Source organism: Colobus angolensis, unplaced genomic scaffold (assembly GCF_000951035.1).
Source record: "Colobus angolensis palliatus isolate OR3802 unplaced genomic scaffold, Cang.pa_1.0 Scaffold32, whole genome shotgun sequence".
In the NCBI taxonomy this organism is placed as follows: Eukaryota; Metazoa; Chordata; class Mammalia; order Primates; family Cercopithecidae; genus Colobus; species Colobus angolensis.
In genome coordinates this window covers 10356680-10369402 of record NW_012116488.1, presented here as the reverse complement: position 1 = coordinate 10369402, position 12723 = coordinate 10356680, and the positions used below count along the sequence as shown (strand labels likewise).

General features: G+C 48.0%; 1 pseudogene across 1 annotated transcript; it reads left to right on the top strand.

Moving 5' to 3' along the window:
• The first annotated feature begins 7899 nt into the window (after nucleotides 1-7899).
• Nucleotides 7900-12447, top strand: LOC105518495 (annotated as a pseudogene). The gene is made up of 2 exons (XR_001002844.1): nucleotides 7900-8115; nucleotides 11186-12447. The product of XR_001002844.1 is annotated as a putative T-cell leukemia/lymphoma protein 6 (transcript).
• The last annotated feature ends 276 nt before the right edge of the window (nucleotides 12448-12723 follow it).

Sequence of the window (12723 nt, the reverse complement as noted above, 5' to 3'; positions counted from 1 at the left end):
CAGCATCACGGATGTGCCTCAGTTTGTGCAGGGCTAAGTGGGACCCAGAACAGGAGGGGCAGACTTGGACAGGAGGACAGTGAGCTCAACTGGGGACCTCTGGAGTTTGCAGTGAATATGCAGGGTCCTGGGTATGACGCTTGGGTTGTTTATCTGGCCTAGGGGAAGTGACCAGCAGGCACATGCCTCCAATCCAGCCAGGCTGCAGGTGTTAAAAATCTCTGTAGTCACGTTTTCTGGCTTCTCTGAACAGCCCCTGTGGGTGCACATACATGTACACATGCATGCATATATATACACACACACATATATGTGTATACATTTATATACCTATATTTAGATATATTTATGTATATAAATGTATTTATATATTTTTATGTTTAAATATATTTTTATATATTTATTATATATATATGCACACACATGCACACAGATGTACACACACATATGCACATATACATATGCGCACAAACACTCTGCAACTCAAACCTTTCCTTTCAGAGCCACCCCTGACAGAGACTTCCTTGCCATGTTAAAAATGAGCATCTCTTTTAGAGTAGTGTAATAGAACGTGGCACTTCTTGATAAAAATAGAATTCTTTGACTTCTGCCCAGGCTGCCTGGTAGGCAGGCTCACAGCCTCGTTCTTTCTCAGCTTTCCACGTTATTAATTTTTAGTGCCAAAAGACAGTTTTGCTGCTCCAGGCCTGCAGCCAAGCTCTACTAGGTTGGAAGTCCCTTCTCAGCCTAATTCCCATTAGCACAAAGCTTGGAGAAGCCCCTTCCTCACTCTGATCCCGCTGCCTGGAGCTGGCAGATCCGCTCCTCATCCAGAAGCCAAGACCCATGCTTCTGGTTTAGAAGGGTCCGTCCTGACAGCTATCTCCGCTGGGCAGCCCAGGGCTCCTCTGGACACAGGACCCTGCCAATTTATGACTCACGCGGCACCAGATAGACACAGCTTCACCCAGCGATCTGCCGGCACTGCTCTGTCTTCCTCCAGTCCTGGGCTTCTTCATGTCTAAACCACGTGGAGAACTAGAGAACTAGGATCAGCTCTTTTGGAGATAAAAGTCACCTTCCAGCCTGGAGGCAGTGGCGTAGTCTCAGCCCGGCTCTGGAGACAGGGAGAAGGCTGCCATGCCCGCCAGCCCCATCCAGCCCCAGCTGGCAGCAGTGTGAAATGGTGCTTGCTAAAATGAGCCTGCTGTTGGCCTGGATGTGTGTTTCCCAACAATTCAGGGACCTAGAGAATGGGAAAGGCAAACACTGTATTCCCACTTCCCTTGGCAAAAAGAGAACAGTGCCGCAGCCACAGGCAAGCGCAGCCACAGGCAAGGTGGGTTAGAAAACTTGTTTGCTGGCAGATTATTGTCTGTAACTTGCCTCCTTAGTTCTTCCAACACTCTCTCCTTCCCCCTCCTCCGCTCCCATGGTCTAACCCGGGTCCCACGAGCAGCTGGGAGGCCTCTGATGTTATCTCAGAGCTCCTGATCTGCTGACATTTGAAAATCTTCTGGCTATAAGTTGCTCATTTAGCAGCTGCTGTTCTGCAGGCCTGAATCCTCCTAAATGAGACCCTACACAGAAAAGTACAAAGTAAACAGCCATCACCTGAGTTCCCCCAGCCAGAGATAGCCTTTGGGTACATTTTGCAATATTTTGTTTTGTTTGCTCTCAGCCTGGACTTGCCCCCCTTTTTAGCACAGTCGAGTTCTACTACGTACACTTAAAAAAAATTCCTTGTTCTTTTTGTTTGGCATTACATCCTAAGCATTTCCCTGCATCATGCAACCTCTATGGGATGTCCTTTTTTACACACACACAGCGTCCTCTGGTGTGGTTGTATGACACGTCACTTAACTATTCCACACCCAAAGCCTCCCCTTTTCCAAACTCTTCCCTGGGATCTCCTGAAGGTAACAGCAAGATGGGAGCAGCGCTGGATGGATCCTACTCTCAGTCCCCTGTCTGGGAACGACCCTGAACCTTAACAGGGATGTTAGCTTCCTAGGGCTGCTGTAACAAATCCCACAAACTGAGTGCCTGCAAACATTGTCTGATAGTTCTGGAGGTCAGAGGTGCAGAATGAGTTTTACTAGGCTGAAACCAAGGTAGGGCTGTCCTCTCTCCTGAGGCTCCAGGAGAGAATCTGCTTCCTGGCCTTTTCTAGCTTGGAGAGCTGCATTCCTTGGCCCATGGCCCCCCTTCCTCCTCTTCAAGGCCAGCAACGTAGCATCCTCAGATCTCCCTCTGCTTTCATCTTCATGTTGCATTTCCTTTTCTGCAGTCAGATGTCCCTCTGTCCCTCTTATAAGGACATTTGTGTGATGACTTTTAGGGCCTATGTCAGCGATCCAGGATCATCTATAGATCTAGAACTTAATATTTTTTTTAGATGTGGTCTCACTCTGTCACCCAGCTTGGAGTGCAGTAGCACCATTTTGGTTCACTGCAACCTCCGCCTCCTGGGTTCAAGCGATTCTCCTGCCTCAGCCTCCCAAGTAGCTGAGATTACAGGTGTGCACCACCACCTCCAGCTAACTTTTTTGTATTTTTAGTAGAGACAGGGTTTTGCCATGTAGGCCAGGCTGGTCTCGAACTGCTGACCTCAGGTGATCTGCCTCGGCCTCCCAAAGTGCTGGGATTACAGGCATGAGCCACCGTGCCTGGCCTCAAGATCTATAACTTAATCTTAAGCAGTGTCTGCAAAGTTTATTTTGCCACATGAAGTAACACTCATAGGTTCCAGAGACAAAGACCTGGCTAGATCTGTGGGGACATGATGCAGCAGACCACACCAACCCAGGGGTCTAACCCTGAACCTTGAGGCTAGCGAGTGTGCCCTTGGCACCTCTCTGCTCCGTCCCCTGATGTTTACTTGTGGAGTACCCATGCTGAATGCTCGGCTAGATTTCCCTCTGAGTGCAAGAAGAATGTGACTGCTGTTTCAGCTTGCAAATCTCACAGTGAATTTCTCTTGGGCCCCTGGTAACCGGCAGCTATACAGGAAAGGAAATTCTGGAAAACGTATTTCTAGCTTAGCTAAATTGACCCGGCACAAATCCACACAAAAGCACAGACCTCTGTGTTTTTAGGTTAAGAAATGGAGTAGCTTCTGGGCTGAGATATTCTCCCACTCTTCATTCGGACACCCCTCCTCTCAGATGGTCTCTGAGGCCTCCCACAAAAAGTCCCTGTGGCCTCAGCGGCTGGACCTGATTGCTGTTGGCTCACTTCTTCTCAGGAGCTTTACTGTGGTTGAAATGATTTGTTATTCTATACTCGTTTAAAGTTACGTTATTCTTTTTTTGAGACAGAGTCTCGCTCTGTCGCCCAGGCTGGAGTGCAACGGCACGATCTAGGTAGGCTCACTGCAAGCTCCACCTCCCTGGTTCACGCCATTATCCTGCCTCAGCCTCCCAAGTAGCTGGGACTGCCACCATGCCCAGCTAATTTTTTTGTATTTTTAGTAGAGACGGGGTTTCACTGTGTTAGCCAGCAGGGTCTCCATCTCCTGACCTCATGATCTGTCCTCCTCGGCCTCCCAAAGTGCTGGGATTACAGGCGTTATCAGGAGAACCCGCTCCCAATGTTTAACGTGGGTTCTTTACTATTTCCTAAGTGTCTCGGCTGGGTTGAGGAATAAAGGGAAAGAGCACAAGAGAATGAAATTCAAAGCTGGGTGTCCGCAGGAGACAGCACATGTCGGCAGGATCCCTGATGTTCCCCGAGCTGTAAAAACCAGCAAGTTTTATTAGCGATTTTCAAAAGGGGAGGGAGTGCACGAATAGGGTATGGGTCAGAGATCACATACTTCACAAGGTAATAAAATATCACAAAGCAAATGGAGGCAGGGTGAGATCACAGGACCACCAGATGAGGTGAAATTAAAATTGCTAATGAAGTTTCGGCACGCATTGTCATTGATAACATCTTATCAGGAAACAGGGTTTGAGAGCAGACAACCTCTGACCAAAATTTATTAGTCAGGAATTTTCCTCCACTTAATAAGCCTGGGAGCGCTACAGGAGACTGGGACTTATTTCATCCCTTGGGCTTTGACCATAAAAGATGGAATGCCTTAAAAGGGGCCGTCTATAAGCCTACCTTCAGGGCGCATTCTCTTTCTCAGGGATGTTCCTTGCTGAGAAGAAGAATTCAGCGATACTTCTCCTATTTGCTTTTGAAAGAGGAGAAATATAGCTCTGTTCCGTCCGGCTCACCAGCATCCAGTTCAAAGTTACCTCTCTTGTTACCTGAACATCGCTGTCATCCTGTTCTTTTTTTTTTAAGATGCCCAGATTTCATATTGTTCAAACACACATGCTCTACAAACGATTTGTGCAGTTGACACAGTCATTACAGGGTCCTGAGGTGACATTCATCCTCCTCAGCTTACAAAGAAGATGACAGGATTAAGAGGTTAAAGTAAAGACAGGCATAGGAAATCACAAGGATATTCATTGGGGAAGTGATACGTGTCCATGAAATCTTCACAATTTATGTTCAGAGATTACAGTAAAGACAGGTGTAAGAAATTATTAAAGTATTAATTTGGCCTCCGTTCGGGGTCCTTGACTTCCCACAACAGGCGTGAGCCACCACGTCTGGTCACATTATTCTTATATACAAAACAAATACTCATCTGGGGAAAGATATCATTAGCCATTTTCCTGTTTTTGCCAGATGCACAACAGGTGGAGGTAACTGAAATCAAAAGTGGAAGTCATGATGGGTTATCACTAGTGCTGTCCGGTGAAATCAGTCACAAAGGTGATTTTCCACTTTTACTGACTAAGCATGCTATTCTGCAATAAACTCCCTAACAAATGTAGCTTTTCAAGGTCCTTAGGACTATTACCTTTCAATATTACTGGGAAGTTCTTTGCTCTTCTTAGCAGACTGCGAAACTCAACTCTGTGATGACAAGATACGGAATAAATGCATATTAACTGAAATTCTAGGCTCACACCTATGTGAGCTTTTCTCTCTCTAACAAGATGTCAGGGCCGGTTCAGGGAGTTCATCTCCAGCCACCTGTGCTAATCATTGCCCATCCTTTCCAAGTATCTAATGACACTCCCAACCGAGGTCTCTATAATTTCCAGCCAAAAATGAGTTACAACATATGGAACATCTAATTTTCTGTTTCCAATCTAGTTATTCTATTCTTATGAGCTTGTGGGCTCCATCTACCCAGTCTCTGGGCAAATGCTCATCTGACTTCCATAGACACACAGCAAGCAGACTACACAAAGAAGAAGAGGGAGAATATTTACCAGCCATGGAACATCTGCTGTGTGCTTATAGCTCATATGCATTGTCTCTAATTATCAAAAGAAGGTATTTTATTATTATTATTATTATTCTTCCCCATTCACTGATGACAGACTGAAGATCAGGTTGGTTAAATATTTGTCCAACATTAACTTAGCATTTGGGCATCATAGTTGGATTAAGACTCGGGCCTGCTCATCTCCAAAAACACCCTAAGCCTTACCACACTCATGGGACACGGTTGCAGCTGCAGATTCTGAAAGGAAAATTAAAACTTGGGAACCCAATTCACTATGCCAAAAAGGCAAAAAAAAAAAAAAAGCTGAAAGCTGAGTCATGCAAGAAGCTGCCTTTCCTTTTGCTCCTAAGTAGATGGCTACAGATAAAAGGTTAAATAGCTCCACAGGTAGCTTCTCTATGTTCACCTTATCCTACGTCAACTGCTGATTTGCTGAGCATGAGACAAATCCGTAATTGACTATCCCCTTTTCCTTTGTAACATGTGGATTCAGTCATGTGACCATACCCTGCCTTTCTCCCCTCCAGCTTGCTTTTCCATTTTAAATATCAAAGCCCGGCCGGGCGCGGTGGCTCAAGCCTGTAATCCCAGCACTTTGGGAGGCCGAGACGGGTGGATCATGAGGTCAGGAGATCGAGACCATCCTGGCTAACACGGTGAAACCCTGTCTCTACTAAAAATACAAAAAACTAGCCGGGCGAGGTGGCGGGCGCCTGTAGTCCCAGCCACTCGGGAGGCTGAGGCAGGAGAATGGCGTAAACCCGGGAGGCGGCGCTTGCAGTGAGCTGAGGTCTGGCCACTGCACTCCAGCGTGGGTGACAGAGCGAGCCTCCGTCTCAAAAAAAAAAAAAAATAAATAAATAAATAAATATCAAAGCCCTCAAAATCATCTTTGGAGAAAGGCACAGACTAGAGACTGTTGCTGGAATTTCGTGTTTTTTGTTTTTTTTTTTTTTTACTTCCAGGCATGTCCTTAACCTTGGCACAACAAATCTCTAAATCGATTGAGACCTATCTCAGATACGTTTTGGTTTATAAGATGGAGGCTGAAATTAAAGAGAAAGATCCTCACTCAATTCACAGAGGAGCAGAGTGGGAAAAGGACTTAGTGAGGATACCTTGAACACAGGAGAAAACTGAAGCACAGAGAGTGGATGGCCAAGTCCAAGGTCACACAGCCAAGTCCATCCCAGCAGCACAGGATCCAGGTTTCCTGCCCCAGTGCTCTTTTTGCAGCAGGTTCCACCTGTTTTCATACTATCTCGGTTCACCTTCCAGCTACATGCCTGCAATCAGAAACAGGAAGTCTGAGAGTGTGTGTGGAGCCAAAGAGGGGACAACAGTGGTGTGGTCAGTTTCATGCCTTGTGATTATTTATTTTCTCTCTTTCTTTTTGGACTTTAATCTTAAGTGGACAGCAATTTGAAATAGTACCAGCACCTTGTTGGATTGTGCTGTTTGTGGGGGGGGGGTGGTGACACAGAGTGTTTTAAAAGGCAGAGCAGGTTAAGAACTTTTCGTAAAGAATCAATTGAGAAAAAAATAAAATAGAAACAAAATGTCCCACATTTGGGCTGAGCACCAAACAATGGTTTTTTTTTTTTTTTTGAGACTGAGTCTTACTCTGTCACTCAGGCTAGAGTGCAGTGGCACGATCTCGGCTCACTGCAGCCTTCGCCTCCTGGGTTCAAGTGATTCTTCTGCCTCAGCCTCCCAAGTAGCTGGGATTACAGGTATGCACCACCACACCAGGCTAATTTTTGTATTTTTAGTAGAGACGGGGTTTCACCATGTTGGCCAGGCTGGTCTTGAACTCCTGACCGAGCGGTCCACCTGCTTCGGCCACCCATGGTGTGGGGATTACAGGCATGAGTCATGGCACCTGGCCTCAAACCAGCTTTTTAATTGCATTCAGAAGTGCACCAACTAGGCACAGACCTCTGGCATGGGGACAGAATGGGAGGTTCTTGGTGTCTGGCCTGGTCTTGCAGAAATCAGGGAGTTGCAGGGACCAGGCAGCCGCTGTGCATCAGATAGGAGTTTCAGCAGCAGGCAAAAGACAGCCTGCCAGTGTAGCTGAAATAAGAAGCGCTTATTTTTATCCCTGAACAGAATCTTCCAGCACTGGTTCATCAGCTCAGGGCACTGAGCTGGCATCCCCATTTATACAGTTTTCCTTTCCTTCACCTTTGTAAGATGCCTGGCACAGCTCTGAGCATCAAATATCTGTGCTGTGTGGTAGCACACGAGGGGACAAGTGGGGAACAGGGTCTCCTCCGTCCTCTGTCCCCAGGCTGGCTTCTCTCGTGGTAGAAGAACCCCCACAGCACCAGGCCTCACAGCTACCCTGCTGGTAAACTGCAGGTGCTGTCAAGGCTTCCTGCCTTTGTATACTGCCTTCCTATATGAAATGTTCCTTGGCAGTTGGACGGCTGTTTGCTTACCGCACGCACCGCCCTGCTGCCTCTTGGTTGCACCGGTGAGCTATTGCTCCATGACAAGCCACACCGAAATGTAGCGAGCACTTACTGTTGCCCGCATGTCTCAAGTCAGCTGAGTGTTTCTGCCAATCGGGGCCTGGCTTGGCCCACCTTGGCTGGGCTTGCTCTGGTGTCTAGGGTCAGCTAGACAGTTCGGCAGGGGACCAGCTGCTCTAGAAGAGCCTGGACAGGATGAATTGGTTCTCCTTCCATGTGCATCTTGCCTCCTTCCAGCCAAGGATTTGAACCAAGGTCTCATCTGGCTCCAAATGCACCAAAAGGATGGAGCCCAGAGTGACACAGAGGAAGAGGTCCCTGGATGGATGCGTGGGGAAGGTAAGGCCTGGAGAGCTGATGTGCTTGAGAAATCACCAGGCTCTTCTGACCCTGGGGGACCTTCTTCTATGATGGTCCTGCTCATGCAGACCCAGCAGGTGATTTCCCCAAAAGCTGCTTATGGTGAACACACCTGATAGCAATAACTTAAGCATCCCCTGAGAATGACCCTTGTGGCAGGTGCAGGTGAATGTGGTTTGGAGTTCTGAGCTAATGAATCTGGGAGTGGCCAACCTGGAGATTCATTCCTATTCCTTATCTATGAGGAACATCTGAGCTGTCCGGTCCTGTGCAACACAGACAGTACAGGGGATCAAGGCCCCTTGTTTTGGGTTAGGTAAATGTTGCCAGGTGGAGACTGTTGGGGGCGGGTGCTAAGTGAAGATGCTATATACGCTGCATGCTTTTTGCAAGTTGTGTGGCTCTCCTGCCCAGCCTACCACTGCTAGATGCTCTCCCCTGCAATGTAAGCCCCGGTAAAACTCCGTGTCTCCTTCACCAGTCCTGGGTCCCTTCTTCAGCCTCTCGAACCTGCTGCCATCCCCATTGGAGAAGATAGGGGTTCGGCATAACAGCAGTCACCAGCTAGGGAAAGGCATGGCATTTGCAGCTCCCTACATGGGCTTGACTCTAACATGGAGGTAAAGAAAATAGACACTGGGCCGGGCATGGTGGCTCATGCCTGTGATCCCAGCCCTTTGGGAGGCAGAGGCGGGGGGATCACAAGGTCAGGAGATCGAGACCATCCTGGCTAACATGGTGAAACCCCATCTCTATTAAAAATACAAAAAATTAGCCAGGCATGGTGGTGGGCACCTGTAGTCCCAGCTACTTGGGAGGCTGAGGCAGGAGAATGGCGTGAACCCGGGAGGCAGAGCTTGCAGTGAACTGAGATCGCGCCACTTCACTCCAGCCTGGGCAACAGAGCAAGACTCCGTCTCAAAAAAAAAAAAAAAAAAAAAACAATAAAAAAGAGAAAAAAGAAAATAGATTCTGCCCTGCTCAATAAAGCCCCCACTGGGCCTCCCATCCTGGACTGTGGACAAAGCATATTTTTTTCCTATGAGGTCTTTACAAGTGGGTTCATGTCACTGCACATGGGTTCTTATCTGGGGTTGGTAGATTCAACTCAATTCCACCGGTTTACTGGGTGTTGCCTCCCATGCTTGGGGCCAGGAGGATGCAGGGATATGGAGTTGCCACCATACCCACTCTTCTTATGATCACAGCACGTCATTGCACCCTGTTGGGGCCTGGCACCCTGCTCTGGCACTTTGCCTCTATCGTCTCCTTTAACCTCTGAGCTCTGTGAGGAAGGCATTACTACTATCCCTAGAATACAGACAGGAAAATTGAGTTGGATCGAGGCTCAGAGAGGTTAAATCACTTACCCAAGGTCACAGAGCTAGACAGTGGCAGGCCAGCATCCAAGGCCAGAAACACGAGCTCCCTCTGATCCAAATGGTGACTCTATATTTGATCAGTGCTCAGAGAACTCTCCAAAGATCTTTATCAACTGTCATCTCTTCATTGCGCAGGCCCAGATGGGGAGCCACTTGGCTGAGGTCCCACTGAGATTTAGGGGCAGGACCCGGATGTGAGGTGGAATGCCTGGTTATGCTGTTCCACCCTCCACCAGTCACTCCTGACTGGGTATGGACACTTGGTGTGCCCCATCCTGTGTGCAACGCAGTGTGGGAAGGGGATCAAGGACCTTGGCTAATCCCAGGCATTTCCCCAGAATGTCCCAGGTGTGGACTCCTTGGGAGGTACTGGGAGGCAGGCTGGTGTCCCACAGGCCTTGGTTCCATCCCAGCTGTGCTGTGCTAAGCTGAAACTCTTTGGGCAGCTTGTTTCACCTCCTGAGCCTTCTTTTCCTGAACTGTTAAATGGGATGATTCGACCTCTGCTTGGGTTTTGGTGAAGATTAAACGAAATACTAGCTGTAAACCATTTCATCCAGGGTCTGGTATAGAGGAAGCACGCACCTGCTAAATGAAAGCTCTATTGAGTATGATGATCGATCTCCCCGGGTGTCGTTGGGATCTCACAGCAGGAACAGTGCCTAACTCATAACTGATGCCCAGTAAACATCGGGTGGATGCAGTGTCCAGTGAGACGGGTATTCATGTTCAGTTTTACAGAGAAGGAGACAGGGGCCAGAAAAGGAAGGAAGTGCCCAGGTCAGCCAGCTAGTAAGAGGCAGAGTTGAAATTTGAACCGGGTTCTGGCTGGCTGCAGCTCCACTGCTCCACTACCACACTGTCTGAGAGCCACAGGCACCGTGTAGTCAGGCAGGCAGGGAGCTGGCTTCTTGCTGTCCTGCTGGATCCTGCCCTGGTGTGGCCCTCCCTGGAACCAGGGGTGGGGCTGGAGGGCAGGCAGGGCACAGAGAGAGATCTCCTGGGAAATGTACCATCTGCACAAAGGGCATCTGCTGGGCACTCTGCTGAACGCTTTGCATACACCACTTCCTGCCCGCCTCCCTGGGGGCTCTGAGCTCAGGAGGGGGTGAGGGCCCATGTCTGCGCGCGGTGAGGCCCCTGCTGGGTATTGTACCACAGCTTCGTCGTGCTCAGGGTGGCCAGTGGAGGCCCTTCCCAGACTCCAGCTCTGGTCACAAGCCCAACCCCCTCCTTGCTCCTGTCTGGGCTCACCTGGAATCTCCTGCCTCACTCTATGGCCGGAGACCCCTTTGGAAGCCGGGGTCACCCCTACTACTCATGCCCCTCATTTGGAAATTTTCATACTCTACGTCTTGTTAATGATTCCATCCTATCTGTAATGCTTTTCTATTTCTCGGAATTTTTCCCAATAGGCTATAACTGCTGCAAAGGTAGAGAATTGCAATGATTAATATGCATTTCTGTATTTCCAAAAAGTTACCAGAATATCAAACTCATGATTTTGTCTATAGTTTTGATTAGATTCAAGCTATTTTTATATCATAAAACAACTTAAAATTTTTTTGTTTTTAATTTTTGTGGGTGCAGAGTGATGTGTTTATGGGGTACCTGAGATGTTAGAATGAAGCTATTAAATGTGAGTGTGAAAGTTCACCTTTTTACAGATCATGGAAATTACAAGTGACATCCTGAAGTATGACCACAAATGTTTCAAATTAAGCCTTCCTGCTAAGTTTCCACAGGTGTGTGGCTTGGACGAAGTGTTTCCAGAGTGGACCCTGGTCTACTGAGTGTCCTGCCCGTTGCTGTTTCTTTGCAGCAGTCCATTGACCAATGCTGTCTACAGCTTGAGAGCCTCTGCAGGCCAGGGCTGCTCTTTGCACCATCCTACGTTACTATTCAATCTGCATAGCAGCCTGAAAAACAGGCCTGCTTTTCTCTCATTTACACATACGTGAAGAAGACACAGCAAGTGAGAAAACGTGATCGAAAGCCATGTGGACACGTGGCCGCAGGGCCAAACCCGACTTCCATGATGTGATCTGGCTACAGTTTGGAGCCCACATATTTCAATAGTTATCCCCAGGCCTGACACGTCAAAGAGGCTCCAGAAATGTTTGCTGAGTGAGTGATGAATCAGCAATTTCTGATTTTCTCCTAAATTCAGAGAATAAGTGGCTTGTCTGCAGTCAACCAGGGCGTCCCTGACAGAGGTACAAGTAAAGCCCAGATCTCTGCATTTGTGGTTCAAGGCCTTTTGTACTACACACCGCTGTCTCTTTGTCATCATTAAAAACAGGGCTTAAGGGACATGTTTTCTAGCCTCAGTTCCCCATCTACAAAATGGGCCTCATGGAATGGAATGTCTCTGCTTCACTCCAGCATCAACAAGCAGGGAATTCCAAAGGATTCAATTCGACTTCTATCCATGGGCGTGTTCTAAGCAGCCTCTTTGTTCCAGAAGCTGCCCTCAGCCAGAGTTGGATAAGCAATCCTCACTCTCCAGCCTCCTTTGGATAGGGATGAAGACCCCACTGGGGTCGGAAGTGCAGAGGCAGACAGGTGTATGGAGCCACCTGTAAATTGATTCAAGTGAGCCAGGAAAGCAGCGAAGAAAAGGGAAACCTGAGTGACGATGTAGTGGAGGAACAGGGTTGGAAAGAGGCTGCTGGCTGTCTGGCTTTGCAGCTCTGGCTTCCTAATCAGCCTCGCTCTTGTCTCTGGTGTTCTCTGGCTCTTGTCCACCTGTCTGTGTTTCTCTTTGCCAGCTGTTGACTCATTTTTGCTGGAGTTGAGCTAGAATTCTGGTGTTTATAAGCCCGTAACTAGCTAAGCACTAGTTGATAACTTTGGAGTTAGTGGATAACCACAGGGCTGGGCTACTAAGCTTTTTCAGTTGAAAAATAAATAAATAAATAAACAAACAAACACCACACCCAGCACTTTTTGTATTTTTAGTAGAGACAGAGTTTCACGTGTTAGCCAGGATGGACTCGATCTCCTGACCTCGTGATCCACCCACCTCGGCCTCCCAAAGTGCTGGGATTATAGGCGTGAGCCATCGCGCCCGGCCACCTTTGTCCTGTTTTCTACAGGTTAGAAGCAATGCACAAGTCATACCTACATTCAAGGACCATGCAAAGGATAAACTGCAGGAGGTGAAGAACTTGAGAGCTATTTTAGAAGCTGCCTTCCACACTTT